Genomic DNA, 20,696 nt, shown 5'->3' with positions numbered 1-20,696 from the left:
AGGGTGTGGAGACCCTAACATGAGCTGCTGTTCAACAACTCCACCTTGACTGATCCATCAGTTTCTCGATTTCTTGTTTAAGAATTCACAAACATCATGATAGAAGTGGGGTGGAGCACCACCCTGTTGGTAGATGAAGTGTACGCTGTCAGTCTCCAGCTGTGCCACGACTCAATTTTCCACCATGTCCATACAATACACATATCCTGTAACAGTCTTTTCACAGAAGAAAAAGGTACCATAAACTTTAAACCCCACAATTGCACAGAAGACACTATTATTTTCTGCAATGTAGTGTGGAATTCTTTGTCCCTCACATTTACACATTGTGCATGTTCGTTGTGCCTTTCACAAAAAATGTGGCTTCATCACTGAAGATGAGTTTCACACAAAACCCATTCTCTTCCATAAGCTGTTGCAACTGTGCCAAAAATTCAAAGTGTCTGACTGTCTTTGGGAGTCAGGGCTTGCAGCAATTGCAAGTGGTAAGGCTTCAGCTTCAGCCATTTCATTAAGGTCTTTCAAATGGTCAGTTGTGGTATGTTCAGTTCTCTGTTTGCTCTTTTTGTTGATTTTGGTGGGCTACATACGAAACTCTCCTGCACGCAGTCAACAGTTTCTTCACACACTGCGGACATTTCATTCTGAATTGTTGCTGAAATGTTACGGCAGATTCATGTGAATTCATTTGAAGCACAACATACACTTTCTTGGCACCTGTCAACATTTTGCCAAACTGCTCACTATTGCACTCTTGTGGCAGAAATCTTAAGTACAGCTGCAGCAGTATAAAACGTTTTGAGTTTTTCTATATGAGTGTTAATGTGGTTGCAATGAATTTATGAAATCGCTTCAATCATTTATAACAACACTGTACTATTAGAGAAAACATTAGACTAGTTGAATAATGAAGAATTAAGTAGAAGGTGCAACTTTGTCACCAATATATACCTAGCAAATCAAACAAATATGGCATCAGAATACATGCCCTTGTGGGTTCCCAGGTGTTTCACCTACATAATTTGGAAATACACAGTAGATTGCAATCAGAGGGATTACACTACATAAGCAACAATCCTTTGGATGTTGTTCTGTGACTGTCAGACCTAATTATCAGTCAAATTGAAATGTGACAGCAGACAGTTCCTTTAACATTATTGGCATGAGCGAGAAAAAATCATTCTTTTGTTTGGACAAAGAAAAAAAAAAAAAACCATGAGATTTCTCTGGAATTTGCTAAGAGTGAAGGAAGAGTTGTCAACAATTAATTTGTTTGATTCAATAATGGCTAGTTTTCAATGGTCCAGAAAAGGAAGCTAGCCTGACATCAAGCTTGCATGAGAATAATTCAACAGAGGCTAACACAGGAGATAAACAGAAGTAAACTATCACAACATTTTATACAGTATCTAAAGTATAGGCAACATTACAGATAACTTCACTGATTTGTACAATGTTGTAAGAAATGTGTACTGTTGGCCCATGGCAATGATCAACAGGAGTGGAATCAATGCACAAGTAATTTATATTGGCAACAATGAAAAATGTATCAGAAGGAAAGTATTCCTGAAACAACTGTCTCATGTGTTAGTTTTGGCATATTTGGTTTGAAGAAGTCTGAACATCTCAGGGTTTCATACTGATCTCCAGCAAAGGCTCAAACATTACAAGTCTTTCTGTAAATATATCTATTATTTAGAATGTGTTGGATTATTGACATTTATCTTTAAAAAGCAAGTGAATAAGTGATATGATCTATTTGATACTCTGTGCCTGACAGGAGGTTACTGGTCCATTATTTCACAAGCTTAGACAAGATTCATATCACAATGTTGAGGGAGCTAAAAGTTATTCTGAAGACCAGAGTTTCAAAACATTTTGGGAATCGGAAAAAGTGCTGGCATTAAGAATATAATAAATAATGGGGTTATTTTGAACGTGATAACATTGAAGTAAGCAACCAAATAAAATAATTTAAAAAAAATACATTATTTTTTGATATACCTTGTACATACACAAACATGAAATGATATGAAGTAATACATACACAAATATGAAGTGATTCGCATGACTATTAGTGTGGTTAGATTAGCTCTAGTCATAATTTAATGTATAGTTTGACTCATTCTGAGTACTCAAAGGTTCAGGTTCATGATGGGATCTAAGCAGTATGACGTCCAAGTGGATGAGCGATGGCAGCACAGTCCATATCCACTCACATATAGGGGCTCAAAAGAAAGGTAAAACTACAATAAAAAATTACAAAGCAATTTTTGCACATAAGGAAAATATTCACTTATGAGCTGCAGTGCAGAAGGTGTCATCAATGAAACAAGGAAAGTGATATGAACAGAGAAAATACTATTTGCAGTACTGACAGTAATACTGAAATGGCACCACACACAGATCAGCAAGTGTTAAGATACAGAGACAAAATAAAATGCAATCTGAGAACAGTGTAATAGTCTAGCACCAATATTTACAGAACTCAACAAGTTTATGCCTACTGATTGTTTAGCACAGGATGCATTGCATCTGATTATGGTTTACAACATTTAGTACAATGTTTACTGATGTGTGAAAAATTGTAAGCAATAAGAGAAATTAAATATAATGTGAGTGAGAAGTGGTATAAATAAAAATTACCCCTAAGAAAAATACCTGAAAACTTTAAGTATAGCTTTATACATAAAACTATAGGTAGAGCCAAGAGCACATTTTTGATGCATGTACATACAAAACATGCGAATGGTACAGAGGTTAAAGTTAATGATCTGCAAACTTTTTTTGCCAGCAGAGAGAAATATTAGTTTCTGCCAAAACAATCACTGCATTAATAGCCCATCCTTAACAGAGTCATGAATTAAATTGTGGCAAGTAGATTTGCAGAAGTGAGAGAATTCATGTTGTTCCAAAATAATTTTTAAAAATTCTTTAACATACAAAATAAGAGATAATTTTAGTTTTGTGACTGATGAAGGCACATTTGAAAGTGGCTATATAACATTGGCAGAACAAAACTTCTCATATTTAGAATATACAGAATCTCAGATAAAGGCGTAACAGAAATATTCCTGTTTAAACTTCGGAGTATTTTACAGGAGCAAACAAATGCAAAAGTGGAGGATGTGTGCTCATGCCAACACCAAAACAGTAAAGCTTCTACATGTCTTAGATACTGTAGCTCTCAGAATTATTATAATACAGTCCTATAAAATTGTTTGTGGAAGCCAAATATGTTATTTGGAAACTATTAAAATCACACACCGACTTGAGCGTGTGTCTTTCACTGTAATTCAAATAAAGGTTGAATCATACAGTGGAGTAAATGGTCTCACCAAAATTTTCTTCACTAAATTGTGGCGTACAAAGTCAACCACAATGCCTCTAGCTCCAGTCTGCATTAAAAATTCTGTTATATGTAAGAAAGAACAAAATACCGTCAGCCAAGATTTTTTTAACAGTAATCTAGATCGCTTAATACGTTTATTTGAATATAATGACATTTTGGCTACTGCCATCATCAGGTCTGTACTTAAAATTGTTATAAATAAAGAAATATATCGGTGATCTTGATGACTTTACTCACAAAAATCCCCAATGACTGCAGACTCATTTAGGAAATTTATTTCTTTTATTAATAATGCATGCACTGGTTGAGACAGGTAGACACACTACATTTTTAGAAGTAAGAATCATGGCAAGCTTTGTTAATAAGTTACATAATCCATACAAGAAGCTATTATGCTTTACTGAAACTTTGCATTAGTTATTATTTACATTGTGCCCAGTTTCAGAAAGCATCATCATCTATGCAGCCTAGAAACTATGAAAGTTTTACACATAAGAAAATTGGTCATTGTTAAAATCAGAATACCTTCAACCAAGAGTTACTAGTTGACTGTAAGAAATATATTACAATTTGCTGCCAACACCCATTATGTACACAGAAAATGAGCAGAGCATGCTGTTAAGTTCAGCCTCCACCTGATGGCAGCTCCTGCAAGAAAACAGAAATGAATCTTTTTAGAGCCACATGTACTCTCTCATGAATAACAGCTGATAATGCAACAAACTCACGTCCATGATAATGACAATTTTTTTTTTTTTTTTTGGCTAAGCTAAAGAAAGACTGATTGTAGCACATGCAATAAGCACATAAAAACAAATATATAGACACATGCTTTATAACAAGAGTGACATGAAAAGTTCTTGCCCTGGTACAGGGACAACACACACACAAATAAAATTCTTATTGATCTTACAATTAAATTTTTTCTCAAGACATTTAAGTCTCTTCTTTATCTATGATAATGACCAAAGCAGAAGAAATGAATTAAAATTTGTGCTGCGGCCAGGACTCAATCCCGGGTCTTCTTGCTATAGAAATTCTAGGCAGAAATGCTAACCATTACAACACCACAGCACTATGGTCAGCATTGCTGCACGAACTCCTCAAGTTAAGTGCCCTCCCCAGACCCAAGAAGACCCGGGTTCGAATCCCGGCCACAGCACAAATTTCAATTCATTTCTTCTGTGACAATCATTATCGTAAATAAAATTCTGTCTTTTTTTAAAAACTGGTACATGTTAGGCAATAACGTAAGACAAGTGTCTACTTAATATGCAAAATATTTTTGTTTGTATGATTTTTTAAAAGTTATGACATGCGTCTTTTGTACATAAGGATAAACTGGATACTGTTACTATAGAAGTAATGTTTTTCAAGATTTGTACCCAATAAAAACTCACCCAAAGTTGGTGAATGTTTAAAAGAAGTCTACATTTCATTTTTCATAGATAAGAGACAATAGGCGGAATTCAAATACACTGAATTCCCTTGAGCATGTCTCACGTGATGAATGTCCCAAAGCCACAACCACAGATGAAAACATTGAGCCACTGCATGATATTGCATTGTGGATTAAATGTGTATGAAATATATTATGCCAAAGGCATATGAAGCAAAGAGTAGGGCACATTTTAACTGGAGAATTAATTGCAAGAAAACTTTGTACAAGAAAGGTGCTGCATGTTGAATGCTGACTAACAGCAAATGCAAATACAAATACAAATATCTGGACTGTTTTTACACAAATCCAACAGACTTTAAGCTTTTTTTCCCTGTGGATGATTTGTAAGTCTATTACTTCACACCACAAAAATGAAAAGATGAATAAAGCAGTGGGTGGAAGAAAAAAAAAGAAGAAGAAGAAGAAGAAGAAGAAGAAGAAGAAAAGGAAGGTGAAGTTGATTTCATTTGCCTGGAAGGTTGCAAGCAGTGTATTTTAAGATACAAATGGGATTCTTCTTACTGGTGTATCTTGCAAACAGTGAACACTACAAATCTACTGGTCCAACTGGACAACACATATGAGAAGCAGCTTATTTTGAAAAATGGGAAAATATCAAGGAAATGCACCTCCACAAAGCTGTTTTGAAAATCGAAAACTAATTTGGAGCACAAATTGTTGGAATACCCAATCTGTTCACCAAATTTTGCACCTCTAGATTTCCACTTAGTCCTTCACATGACCGTCTCCAGAAAATCATACTCCCAGTTACTCAGAAAGATTTTATAGGATGAAGGAAACTACAAGGAATGAGTGAAAAATAATGATTTTTAGATTTCAGCTCCATACGTTGGGGAGGAGACCATGAAAGTTTCAAGCTGTCTCTTAAATCATGTTACGCACTTATATGAAACCATGCCTTCAGTCATAATCTTATATTTACATACACAATTTAATGATAAATGATTTTTGGGAGTTATGTTTTAATATAATGTTAAATAAAGATGTACTATTATGAATTATTAAATATATTAAGGAACTGAAATGCATAAGGAAGCCATATACCAACCAGTAGACTATTCAACATATGTTTTTGAGCCATGCTTTACAATGGAGAGAGAGAAGCTTATTATACAGTTTGTAAATATTCCATATTCCCTACAATATTCAAGTAATTTATAATCATTACTTGTATTCACATTTTAATTGCAGAAGTGATTAAAGGATTACTGATGATAATCCAGAGAATACCGTAAACAGAATTATCTGGTTTACTTTTAGAGACTCCAGTACTGGCACGATTAGTCAGAAGGCCTTTATTCATCATTCGCATATATGGGAAGTTAGAAGTTTGGATCATCATGCTCTGCTATTTTAGATGGTATGTAAGCATACAGACAACTACTATTCCTATACGACGACTCACTGCTGATTGAAAATCATCTGAAGAATGCGAGAATGGATCTACCTGTACTACAATAAAAGCTGATGCAGTCTGCAAGGCAGACTACTTGAAAGTGACAGTAATGATATTTGTGTGCTTGATCCATCTCTAGAGACATCTGCGGCTGGCAATTGCAAAGCATGATAGCTGCATTTAGGCACCTGTGTGATGAAAGCAATTTACTTGATTACTACAAAAATAACTACAATCCTCTGAATCTTGGACACTGAATAAAGACAAATGCAAATTGGGTGTGAGGAAATATAATTCTTAGAATACTTTTTAGTAGAGGATGGATTCATCCTGATAAAGTAAGTGGCATTAATAAACTTAAAACTACTCAAAATAAAAAGCAGCTCTGATGAGTATTAGGGATTGCGAACTGAAAGACCCGTTGCAGTAGTTGCTAAGGAAAGAACCTTAATGGAAATAGGATTTGGCACAACAGCAAGCACTTCCCAAAATAAAAGAATGTCTCACAACATCTCCAGTGCTTTGTTATTATGATGCAGATGAAAATGTAAAAGTTGACAGTCAATGCCAGCCAATAATCTATAGGCACTGTCTTCTCGCAAGGTGAACAACCAGTTGCATATGCTACAAATTCCTTGTCACCAGCACAACAGTTTTATCCAGAAACAGGAAAGAAAGAGGCAATGGCAATTAAATGTTCAGGGCAAAACGTTCATGAATATATTTATTATTATTATTTTGAGCTCTTCCTCATTACAGAGGCTTATCTCCAAAATAATAATTTACTCGGAAATTACAATACAAAGAATAAATGTTCTTAAACTATATTTTCAAAATATTCCTCCAGGTGTTTCGATCTTGTGTGTCCTCTTCCTCTGCGCCCATTCTCCTCATTGTGTGCTGTACATTTTGGAGCCAGGTGGTCATAGGTCGTCGTCTTCTTCTTCTCCCCTCTAGTTCCCATTCCAGCATCAATTTTGGTATTCTGGTTTTCTCCATTCATCGTACATGCCCATACCACTGTAATTTCTTCCTATCTATTACATCATATATTCTTTCTTTTATTTCCATTCTCCTTGCTATTTTGGTGTTCCTTATCTTTTCTTTCCAGAAGATTCTTGCCGATCTTCTCCAGAAGTCCATCACTAGAGCTTGTAATTTTTTAATGTGCTTCATGTTAATTGTCCAGGTCTCCGTTCCATACAGAACCACACTCACTATTATGGATTTGTATATTAATTTTTTAGTTCTGTTCATTACATTCCTGCTCCATAAGACTGAGTTGAGCATCCCAATGACCTTCCGTCCACTACTAATTCTTTTATTGATTTCTGACTCTGATTTTCCCTCGATTTCTAAAATGGATCACAAATAACCGAAGGTGTTTATCTTTTTGCTTTTCTTTCCTTCAATGTAGAGCTCATCTGAATCATGATTCATGAATATATTTATGACAAAAAATTGATAATTGAAACTGACCACAAACTACTGGAGATAATTTTTTTAAAAAATCATTAGAAGGCCACACCTAGAAGGCAAATGCATATTTTTTTAAAAAAATTGCCATATTCTCGTAAAGTAATTTATACTAAAAGATTAAGTATACCCACAACTGATATTCTAAGTAGAGACAGCAAGAAACAAGAAGATTATGTAGAAATGGAAGAACTATAAGTACTGATTGCTTTACCTGTACATGAAGAATTCCTGACACGACTGAAGGGAGCTACATTTATGGATACAGAATTACAATTATGCAAGGATTTCCAGATCAAGGAAATGTCGCAATAATTGTCACACTTCTAGACCCTTAAAGAAATGCATAGCTACGTTGAAGGAATTTTCTTCGAAGGACAAAAGATAATTATACCAGCACAATTAAAAATCAATCCATGAAGGACACCTTGGCATAGAAAGTTGTTGCAAGAGAACTAGGGAATATGCCATCTGGAAAAATGTTACAAGACACCAAGAATCACATATCAAGATGTAACAAATCTCAACAGTGTTCAAGAAATGAGGTACCATTATAGTGAAATCCATACTAAGTTATCTGGGGCAATAATGTAGCAGATTTCTTTTTTGGGGGATAATAGGCAGTTATACCGGATTTTTTAAAAATGTTATGACATGCCAAACAGCACCACTGAAGAAGTTTTGAGAAAAAAAAAAAAAAAATAGGAACAGGATCAGCTTGTTTGTAATACTGAAGTACTAATAACAGGTAATGGACCACCCTTCAATTCTAAGTACTTTAAAGATCAGCTAATTGTTTATACCATTCAGCATCAGACTTCAAGTCCTGGATTTCCCAAAGGCGATGGCTTTGCTGGTGTTATATTCAAACAGTCAAAAGTTTACTCTCAAAGTGTTCAATGGATAAAACTCCTCAATTATTTAAATACATCGCAAAGTAAAGTGTTGGGTTCAGCTAATCAGTGAACATTTTGAAGGAAAACAAGAACTCTGCTACCCAATGCACTAGAAGATCTCATTCAAAGGCTATAAAACCACAAGTTAGCAAAGAATTTAAAAATTTGAGTTACCAGTAAAAAAGCTATGTAGTTAGACAAATAAAATCTACAATACTCCAGAAACAGGCGAAACAGTTAGAAGACAGTTTGGTTATAGAAACTGCATGGGAAAAGAAGTTTGAAGACTAGCAAATGTTCGGAGATCAGTAGTATTTGAAACATGTACTGGAAGCTGTACAGATAACACTCAGCATGTTCAATAAACAAAGATGTTCATCAAACTGGAATTGGTCATCATCGCTGAAGAGGTCCAATGGAATAAAAGTACCTCACAGTTGAGATGTAAGCCATAAGATTATTGTCTTCAAATATATCTCTGAACAGTTATGCCAAACAAGGGAGGGTAAAGTGATGATAACGAGGAAATGCATGAAAATTCCAGAACTGCTACTCAATCTAGATATGGCAGAGTTATTAAAAAACCAAACAGATAAAATCTTCAACAGTTAAGACAGTTTGACTGCCTCCCCCCCCCCCCTCCCCCCCAATCTTCTATCTCTCTCTCTCTCTCTCTCTCACACACACACACACACACACACACACACACACACACACCATAACAGGTAGCAGCTTTTTTTCTGTTCCCTTCACCCCACAAAAAAAAACGGGGGGGGGGGGGGGGGGGGGGGGAGATTTAATGAGATATACACACTTTGCCCCTGCATTCTATATTCCATGACCAATAAATCAGTCATGTTACAGGTCTTGTCATCCTTGGACAAATTCGTTTATTTTGTTTTATTTGTACTCAATTGTTTCTGCAAAAAAGAAGACACTGAAGATCAGACAACACTCTAGAACAGCCAACGTAGTAACAGGTAACCCAGCCTGCGAAACCACATACTTGTTTAAGCAAGAGATATCATCATTGTTATATGAGATGCTGAAAAATCTTTTCTCAAGGAAAGGTTGATGGCAATCAATACAATGATAATATGTTGTTTTTGTCAGTACAATAGAGTTGGTGTGATAAATAGTAATGTGCTTAAACTTCTGAAATTCATATAGTTTTTACACTCAAAATGCAGTTTTGTGTTTGAAATTTGACTGTAATACTAACAACTAATGAATAATGTGGAGGTAGCAGCAGCAGTAGCAGCAATAAATTAAAAGTAACAAGGGCTACATCAGCTATTTACAAACATTTGCAGTTTATTACAATGTATGACTTCATGATTAACTAATATGAAATTAGCCTGAAATATGTAACTCCTTACAGGTTTTCCCCTCTCATATTCCTACTTTGTGTGTAAGTGTATTTCTAATCTTCAGGTAAAAATATTGAAATGGTACATGAAAATAAAAAAATAATTTTCATTGTATTCCTATACACAAAGTCTTTAAATTCCGTTTAATATTAAACTATGCTGCTCTAACATTGTATTGAACTTCGCAATAACTTTTTTCGTATTTCAGTGAAATCAATCTTACAACTTTGAAAATTTACTTTTAAAGTTAAGAGATCTCCAAGTACTATCAGAACATGAAATAAAAGTAAACTGTATTTTTCCAGAATGAAATTTTCACTCTACAGCAGAGTGTGCACTGATATGAAACTTCCTGGCAGATTAAAACTGTGTGCCGGACCGAGACTCAAACTCGGGACCTTTGCCTTTCGGAGACAAGGTACTGGCGGAATTAAAGCTGTGAGGACGGGGCGTGAGTCATGCTTGGGTAGCTCAGTTGGTAGAGCACTTGCCCGCAAAAGGCAAAGGTCCCGAGTTCGAGTCTCGGTCCGGCACACAGTTTTAATCTGCCAGGATGTTTCATTTTGTATTTTTCCAGTTTGTGTTATTGCTTCCTGCAGACTGTCACACACAAAGAAATTTGTCTACCAAAATCTTTTTAAGTTGTATATGGAAGTTACGGAAGCCATGCACAAGTATTATGCAGATCTTCCACAATTCCACTTTAGGAACTGAATACACTGAACAACAAAAAATTCTGGAGAAAGTGCAGTGACTTAAAAAAAAAATAGTTGCATTTTTTACTTATAAATACAGTATTTCACTGCTAGGCTGATCACTTTTTACCTTGTCCTTGCACATTTTAGGCGAGTCAGTATTTCCATATGTGGCCCCAACTGAATTTACTTACACATATAATCAATGTACAACAAAAACATCTGGTTATTTTGATATCTGAGATGTATCACTTGGCCTTGTATAAACATTATAAACATACTGACTGGGGGAAAATTTTGACATCAGTATACTGTATAACACTAAACTTAGATCCACCATGACACTAAACTTGGGTCCACCAGAGAAGGTTTAGTGTTAAGTTAGCACAAAACATACAATGCAACACCGCTAAAATCTGCTATAACACGATTATCACACTTCGAACAGGGACATTAAGCATACATTACAGATAAGCAGTATTTATTATAGAAGCTGTCATGTTATAAAGATGAAGGAAACTAAACAGAGAAAGAAGAAATCTTCAACATCTCATACAATGAAAACTTGTTACTGGAAACTGTATTGGGCCAAAACAGAATGTGTAAAAACTGACAAAGTTTCTATTGTGAACAAGAAAAAGGCATAATTCTTTTTGTGTAAATACAATGTTAATAAATTCCACACTCGTTGCCTTGTGACTCCTGTTTGCTTCATTTGCAGTTGATACTGGAATTTTTTCATAGTTAGATTTCCATCCCGAATTTATACGTGATGCCTTGTACAGATTGCAATATACTCTAATGAAGCTTAGCATCTGAGGTTGCTTGTACGTTTAATGAAAACCATCCACAACAATTTCTAAATATCTCTGCACTTTTGCAAGTAGGAGATTTCATGGTGATACGGATACAGTCAATAGCGCCTACATCACCAGGTAAATGAGCGACTGATATTTGATAAAAATCACACTGGGTTTTCTCACATGATTTTTTTCCATAGGCGTTTTGGTGAATTCTTTCTTTCATAAGGCAATACAGGCTGATACCTTGTGGACAGCACTGCAAGCCGTTGATACATCTGTTCTAAACAAATCACCATCTTAAAGCTTCCTGCAGCAGAAAATCTTAATGTTAAAAGTGCCATGCACACCGGAGTCATTGGCTTGTTTCTTTCACTTGGTTTCATCAGATACTCTCTTGCGCTGTGTTCTCAACTTTAGTTCTAACTGCTGCATGGTATTTTTGTCCAAGTGAAACCTCAGCTTAAATGATTTTTCATAAAATTCCGAAAATGGGTTCATTGTTTTTGTTCTTAGTGGACACATTGGAATACACAGATATCTGTAAAATAAGCATAACATTTTTACCTTTGCATAAGCCAAAGGAAACAATATAATTCACATCACGTAAGCACAAACAATGCTGCTCACCACAGTGGCCCAGGATGCCCGGAAAACAGAATGTACAATATGGTTTCAAAACACAGTCTTGTTATAATTACTTTCATGGTCAGTATAATAGAGAAAGTAGTGTCAACTGGAAAAAAAATCCCCACAAACTGACCAATGTTCAAATTAAGATCCTCTGCACTGTGTGCCACACTGCAACCTCTCAGCTACAAAGACTATAAAACACACACCTCCTGAAACACATTATTTCACTCACTTATATTTGATCAAATTTCCTCGTAAATGTGCATCCAATTGTCACAGCACTTTATGCTCATGTTCGGTAGTTAAAAAAAGTTAATAAGCATTGTACAGTGCTTGCTACTCGAGCTGAGAGAGCGAAAGCGAATTTATCAGAGATGTTCAATCATTATTGGCTGCTACCAAACCCAGTATAATTATTCATGTCAAATATGTTGAAATTTCCTTTCTTACTATGTCACTGAGTGTCTTATATAATGCTTTTTAACTAATCACAAAATTTACAGGATGTTTCTAAGAATTATTATGAGATCAAATATTATTTGCACTCATTACACACATAGCTGATAATGTCCTTAACCTATCCTTGTTGTTGTTGTTGTGGTCTTCAGTCTGAAGACTGGGGTTTGATGCTGCTCTCCACACTACTCTATCCTGTGTGAGCCTCTTCATCTCCAAATAACTGCTGCAACCTACATCCTTCTGAATTTGCTTAATGTATTCATCTTTTGGTCTCCCTCAATTAGTTTAATTAGTTCCCCCCCCCCCCCCCCCCCCCCCGCCGCCACTTAGCTCCAATACTAAATTGGTGATCCCTTGATGTCTCAGAATGTGTCCTGTCAACTGATTCCTTCTTTTGGTAAAGTTGTGCTACAAGTTTCCTGTCTCCCCAATTCTATTCAATACCTCCTCATTAATTATCTGATTGACCCAACTGTAGCACCAAATTTCAGAAGCTTCTATTCTCTCCTTGTCTAAACTGTTTATCATCCATGTTTCGCTTCCATACATGGCTACCGTATTTACTCGAATCTAAGCCGCACTCGAATCCAAGCCGCACCTGAAAAATGAGACTTGAAATCAAGGAAAAAAAATTGTCCTGAATCTAAGCCGCACCTGAAATTTGAGACTCGAAATTCAAGGGAGAGAAAAGTTTTAGGCCGCACGTGCAAATCAAAACAAAGTTGGTCCATTGTAATATGAGACATAATTTAGGTCGAATGAATGATGATACAGCTACAGTAGTTTGGTTCGAGTCGTAAGCTTAGCAGTTAAGCTTTACCAGGTAGCCATTGCTATGCGTCAGGTGCTCCGTCCGTATTTATATGGGTACCCTTCCATTTTCACGTGCTTCGTCTGGTTTGAATCGATTGCTTATTTTTCTTTGATCTGATAAGTGCTGTTCTCTTTGTTACAGGTGTTTACGTCACTCTACGTTGAAAATGCGTTATTGTACTGTGTCATGCATTGTTTGTCGCATTCTGATAATGTGTGTTTACGACCTGTCGCCGCTCGCGGCATGGCTTGCTTTTGTGCGCGCTACCGCCGCTTACGATAAGAAAAAGAGAAGAATTGTCTCATTAGCGAAACAATGGCAAGAGACTGCTATTTGTTGTTACTTACACTGCTACTTTCTTTGATAATGATCAACAAGAACCAAATAATAGACTGCGTATGATAGAAAATGTTCTAAACGAGAGTTTAGCTAAAATTTTTCGCCATTTGAAAATCTTTGCAGACGCCTCTTTTGTGCATTACATTCTGCACAGAAATTAAGAGTCATCTTAGATTTAAAAATCTAGTCAATTGCCGTGCTTCATTTCTGACTGTATCACTATTAGGCATAAGAATAATACGAATATAAACATGACATGATATGCATATTCTTCCGCATTTGCTGTTGTCTCACACTAGTTTCGTAGTTTATTACGCAGACAGGATTTAAATGAGACAGCAGCAAACATGAAAGAATACAAGGCAAAATGTTTATATTCGTATTATTCTTATGGTGAATGTGATGTACAATTCATAAAAGTTCCTATTAGCAACCATCTCTTTTCACAGGTAGGAAAAAATTCAGAATGTTGAGTTGGTCATATTGACAAACATCCCAAACAGTCTTGCAAGTCGGATTTACATAGTACATTGAAATGCTGCTACATTCGAAGATGAACAATACAGAATTTGTATTTACTTCGTTGGATAATGTATGAAAATGCAGTGGTCAAAACTCGAGGTGGAGAAAAAAGCTCATCTTCCACCTTTTTTAAAATTTATTTACTGACTCAGAGGTTTTGGCGCCAGTATTTATCTTTGTGCCTGCATAGCATGCCTGGGTAGCGCTACATATATTCGACGGCAGAAGTTAGTTGTGGCGGCACCTACCAACATTTTTCAGAACTTCCGCTTACTTTGCACTCGATACCAAGCCGCAGGCAGTTTTTTGGATTACAAAAACTGGAAAAAAAGTGCGACTTAGATTCGAGTAAATACGGTACTCTCTTCACAAATATCTTCAGAAAAGACTTTATATTCAATGGTAGTAATTATCTTTTCTTCAGAAATGCTTTTCTTGCCATTATCAGTCTACGTTTTATATCCCCTCTATTTTGGCCATCATCAGTTATTTTGCTACCAAAATAGTAAAACTCATCTACTACTTTAAGTGTCTTGTCTCCTAATCTGATTCCCTTACAATCACCTGATTTAATTTGACTACAATCCATTATCCTTGTTTTGCTTTTGTGCTTTGCTGTCTCCAACAGAATTACAATGCCATTGGCAAACCATAAAAGTTTTTATTTCTTCTCCCTGAACTTTAATTCCTACTCCAAATTTTTCTTTGGTTTCTTTTACTCCTTGTTCAATGTACAGACTGAACAACATCAGGGCTAGACTACAACCTTATCTCAGTCCCTTTCATGCCCCCTCGACTCTGATTACTGCTGTCTGGTTTCTGTAAAAGTTGTAAATAGCCTTCCACTCCATGTATTTTACTACTGCTACCTTAGGGATTTCAAAGAGAGTATTCCAGTCAAAACAATCAAAAACTTTCTCTGAGTCTAGAAATACTATAAATGTAGGTTTGCCTTTATTTCACCTACCTTCTATGAGAAGTCTTAAGTCAGTATTGCCTCCCATGTTCCTACGTTTCTCCTGAATCTCACATGATCTTCCCCGAGGTTGGCTTCTACCAGCTTTTTCATTCTTCTGTAAGGAATGTGTGTTAGTATTTTGCAACCACGACTTATCAAGCTGACAGTTTGGTAATATTCACACCTGTCAGCAACTGCTTTCTTTGGAATTGGAATTATTATATTCTTCTTGAAGGCTGAGGGTATTTTGCCTGTCACATACATCTTGCTCACCAGATGGAAGAGTTTTGTCATGGTTGGCTCTACCAATGCTATCAGTAGTTTTAATGGGAAGTTGTCTACTCCTGGGGCCTTGTTTCAACTTAGGTCTTTCAGTGCTCTGTCGAATACTTCACACAGTATCACCTCTCCCATCTCACCTTCATCTACGTCCTCTTCCATTTCCATAATATTACCTTCAAGTACATCTCCGTTGTATACAGCCTATATATACTCCTTCCACCTTTCTGCTTTCCCTTCTTTGCTCAGGACTGGCTCTCCATCTGAACTCTCTGTATTCGTACAGGAGGTTCTTTTCTCTCCAAAAGCATCTAATTTCCATGTAGGCAGCATGTATCTTACCCATAGTGATATATCCTTCTACATCCTTACATTTGTCCTCTACCATTCCTGCACTTCCTGCCAATCTCATTTTTTTGACGACTGTATTCCCTTTTGCCTGCTTCATTTATTGCATTTTTATATTTTCTCCTTTCATCGATTAAATTCAATATCTACTAGTCCCCCCCCCCCTTTTTTTCCTACTAGCTCTTTTTTTTTACCTAATTGAACCTCTGCTGCCTTCACTATTTAATCTCTCGAAGCTATCCATTCTTCTTCTAGGGTACTCCTTTCCCCTGTTCTTGTCAATTGCTCCCTAATGGTTCCTCTGAAACTCTCTACAACCTCTGGTTCTTTCAGTTTATCCAGATCCCATCATCTTAAATTCCAGCCTTTTTGCAGCTCCTTCAATTTTCATCTGCAGTTCATAAACAATAAATTGTGGTCACAGTTGACTTCTGCCCCTGGAAATGTCTAACAATTTAAAACTGTGGTTCCACAGTCTCTGTCTTACCATTATGTAATCAATCTGAAACCTTCCAGTGTCTCCACATATACAACCTTCTTTCATGATCCTTGAACCATGTGTTAGCTATATTAAATTATGCTCTGTGAAAAATTGTACCGGGTGGTACCTCTTTCATTCCTTTCCCCCAGTCCATATTCACCTACTATTTTTCCTTCCCTTCCGTTTCCTACTATCGAATTCCATCCCCCATGACTATTGAATTTTTGTCTCCCTTAAGTATATGAGTAATTTCTTTTACCTTCCCATACATTTCCTCAATCTCCTCCTCATCTGCAGATCTAGTTGGCATATAAACTTGTACTACTGTGGTCGATGTGGGCTTTGTATCTATTTTGGCTACAATAATGCATTCACCATGCTGTTTGTAGCAGCTTATCTGCATTTCTATTTTTTTATATATATATATTATCAAACCTACTCCTGCATTACCCCTATTTGATTTTGTATTTATAACCCTGTATTCATGTGACCAGAAATCCTGTTTCTCCTGCCACCAAACTTCACTAATTCCCAGTGTATAGAACATTAACCTAACCATTTCCCTTTTTAAATTTTCTAACCTACCTGCCCGATTAAGGGATCTGACATTCCATGCTCCGATCTTTACAAAGCCAGTTTTGTTTCTTCTGATAATGATGTCCTCCTGATTAGTCCCTGTCCAGAGATCAGAATGGGGGACTATTTTATCTCCAGGATATTTTACCCAACAGGATGCTATCATCATTTAACTATACAGTAAAGCTGCATATCCTCAGGAAAAATCATAGTGCATAGCTAATGAAACAATACCATGTGGACAGATAAGATTTTTATAAAAACAGAGGGGAAAAATACTGCATAATCATAAAGATAGAGAAGCAGTCGGCAAAGCTTTGGAAAATTGATACGCAGAAAGCCCATGATTACATTAGCTTTTATCCTTCTTCCACTCTGCCATAGAGTCTGAAGCTATGCTCCAAAGATAAATGCAAAGCAAGAAAATAAATTTGAATTTCCAAGAAACCATTTTAAATATGAGTTGAGTTCATTGTTTTCTACCATTATGGCAAATTATATCCAGGCTTATGAAAAGGAAAGAAATATAATGAATGTGTGTGTGTGTGTGTGTGTGTGTGTGTGTGTGTGTGTGTGTGTGTGTGCACTGTCCATGCGGGTGGAGAGGCTTGCGTATCCGCATGAAGCTGAGGGCTGTGCCAAAGGTAGATGACCTACTGACGGAAAGGTCTCGGCTGGTGGAGCAGACTAAGAGTGTCTGTCCCACCCGTCCCATCTTCCCTATCCACTCCCAGTCCTTACCCAATTTCCTTTCCCAAATCAATGTGTGATGCGATCTTGTGCTGAGGGGTGCGTGGCACATGGGAAGATGTGTCGCTAACGGAGCCTAAGGGATACCGGGCAACCTGTCAGAGCAAGTAGCCTTACACCGCACGGGGTATTCGTGGTGTGGACTGTGTAGATCCCAAAATATCATGGGGCCAATATGGACACGACTAAAGAAAATAAATTACAACAAACTGAGGGGCAAACTGAGACCTCAGACACCCAAACATCAGGGTCAGGAGTGATGGAAGGCATTCCCACTATGGAATCAGGGTCTAGACCTGAGCCAAAAGTGGGAACTGTAACCGGGAAGTTGGACCAGATCAAGATTAAAGCCTTGTCTGGGGCCAAGAGGAGGAAACTACTCAGGGAAAGAAGTATTCTTAAAGACAAGTGGAGGGAATTAAAGGGGCTAGAACCTAAGACCCCCAAGAAAAAACAGTCTCAGGTTGAAGGGGATACGCAGACCCCCACGATGTCGAAGACAGACAGCAAGAGGATAAGGGAGGAATCTAAAACTCCCTCCTCCCTGGATAAGCGAGCCCAGATAAAACCGAGGCAAGAAATGGGAAACAGACCTATAGTACTGCAGTCTTGGTTTTTAAGATGGCAGTTATCCAGGAAGGCTATCCACTGGTAGCCATCACCTCACAGCAGGAGGAAATTGTACAGATGGCCCTCTTTGATAACGTGGGGGGCGGGAGGGGGGGGGGGGGGGGGGGGAGGACGCTGGTTCAGGACCCAACTTCAGGAGGGTCTACCTAAATCGTGGTGCCTTAATTTTTGTCTGTGAGGGGATGCACACGGTGGAATGGCTTAAGGACAAAGTGCCCATGATATCCCTGTGTGAAGAGGCGAAGCTGCTGGTCAAGACGGCAGCGGAGCTTTTTAAGACCGCAAAGGTATGAATATGGGTACCAAAGAACCTTTAGGATGTCTCCTGTAAGTTTCTGTTCCAGAAAATAGGGGCCCAGAGCCCAAATGTCTCGACAGACGACTGGAAAGTGATCAACCAGAAGGTTTTACCGGTAGGACGAACTCTGGTGGTGGAGGTAAGAGAGAAGTCCCCGAAGGCGATGTGAGAGCAAGACCTGAAATTGTTTTTAGGGTTCTCGCAGGTCACTGTCAGGATTATCAAAGACCTCAAAGGCAATGATGGCAGCAGGACGGAGACTGGAGGAGCTGCAGATTAAACTGCAGCACAGCATAGGGGCCTCTGCTGCCCTGAGCCACTGCCTGTGGAGGCAGGGAGTGGACATGGCCCTGATATAAGAACCCTACTTGTATAAAGAGGGCATAGTGGGCCTTGGTGGCACTGGAGGTAAGCTGATTTATGCTAGAAATCTAAGAAACTCCAAAGGGTGCATCTATGTAAGAAATGGAATTTCTTTCATGCAAATGGTGGATTTCTGCTCCAGGAACCCAGTGACCATTAGAATGCAGCAATGTGAGGAAGGTTATCACGAGGGAAATTGTTTTGGCCTCAGTATACCTTGCTTACGAAGACAGTCCCCCTCCTCCTTTGGAGGTGAGAAGACTGTTAGAAGCCATTGGCAAGGTGACCAACTGTTGGGGGGATGTGACGCCAATGCCCACAACCTAGTGTGAGGCAGCAAGGATACAAACTGTAGAGGTGAGTAACTTCTTGCATTTCTTTTAGCTAACAACTTGGAGGTCCTGAATAGGGGCAATGAACCTAGATTCAAGAATAGCAGAAGGGAAGAAGAAATTGCCATACCTTTGGTTCCATGATGACAGGCAGCTATGTCAAACAATGACATGTGCCATTAGAGCCATCCTCATCAGACCACATGTACATTAAATTCAAGATTGAAATGGGAATCAGACAGACCATGACCTATAGGAATCCCAGGAAAACAGACTGGGAGACATATAGGAGGGATCTTGACTTGGGCTTATCGGAAATTAAAACCTCAATAACGAATCCAGTAGAATTTGAGGAAGTAGCAGAGGCTGTTACCTCTGCCATAGTGACCTCATATCAGGACAACCGCACAATCACCAAGAAGTGCACAAATAGGAGTATGCCTTGGTAGAATAATAACTTGTAAATGCAAAGAAAGCAGGTACAAAGACTGTTTAATTGGGCAAGACATAAAGGACAATGGGAAATATATCGTGAGGCCCTTGTCAACTACAACCTTGCACTCGGACAAGCAAAGGAGCATCCTGCAAGACGTTCTGTGAGGAAGTGGAGAGCATGGCTGCTCAAGCCAGACTTCACAGAATCCTCACTAGTATAACAACAAATCCATGAGGTACACTGAGGAAGAGGATGGGGAATATACAAAGATAGCACATGAGACACTGGAACTGCTCCTCAAAACTCACATTCCTCAATATGCTCTGCCAGACAACACAGACCACAATGTGACCACAGAGAGACAATGGTCGTCAGGCACTCAAAGAGAGGACTGGGAATCAGCCAAGGAGTGTGTGGACTTTAATAAAATCCAATGGGCAGTGGGAAAATTCCAACTGTTCAAGTCAGCTGGCCCAGATGGAATCTTTCCAGCTCTCCTGCAACAGGCAGGACATAATCTCATAAGAGTACTAGGCAGGTTATTCAGGGTTAGCCTAGCAGTAGGAATCATTCCCAATGCTTGGAAGGCAGTGAAGGTTGCCTTCATTCCAAACCCAGGGAGAATTGATCATACCAAGGCCAAAGATATGAGACCAATCAGTCTGTCCTCCTCCATTCTCAAAACACTGGAAAACCTGGTTAACGTATATGTTGGGGAGAGGAGGCTAATTAGGGCCCCTCTACATTCAAAGCAACACACATATCAACCAGCTAAATCATGTGAGACAGCTCTCCATCAGCTCATTGGGAGGGTGGAGAAAGCACTACACTTCCAAGAAATAGCCCTCTGCATCTTCCTGGATTTCGAGGATGGCCTTCAGTAACACGACCGTTGATTCCATGGTAAGGGCAGCAGAGGTGCATGACCTGGGACCACTATATGCAGGTGGACTAGGGCCATGGGAAGGAAGGTAGAGGCTACCATGATGAATGAAAAGATGGTAATTAACACCACTAGAGGCTGCCCACAA

At 38.0% G+C, this 20,696-nt stretch overlaps 1 protein-coding gene and 1 non-coding gene across 2 annotated transcripts in view; one reads left to right on the top strand and one right to left on the bottom strand.

Annotated features, from left to right (window-relative positions):
* LOC124545090 (synaptic vesicle 2-related protein) overlaps nt 1–20,696 on the bottom strand; it is a 95,053-nt gene that overhangs the window by 34,389 nt on the left and 39,968 nt on the right. The gene's annotated exons all lie outside the window — the stretch shown is intronic.
* Trnal-caa lies at nt 10,412–10,486 on the top strand. Its single transcript has one exon. It is a non-coding gene; the product is annotated as a tRNA-Leu (tRNA).

The sequence above is a fragment of the Schistocerca americana genome, chromosome 8 (assembly GCF_021461395.2).
Source record: "Schistocerca americana isolate TAMUIC-IGC-003095 chromosome 8, iqSchAmer2.1, whole genome shotgun sequence".
Classification (NCBI taxonomy): domain Eukaryota; kingdom Metazoa; phylum Arthropoda; class Insecta; order Orthoptera; family Acrididae; genus Schistocerca; species Schistocerca americana.
Note: the sequence above shows the minus strand (reverse complement) of the source record. Positions and strands in the feature narration are given on the sequence as shown.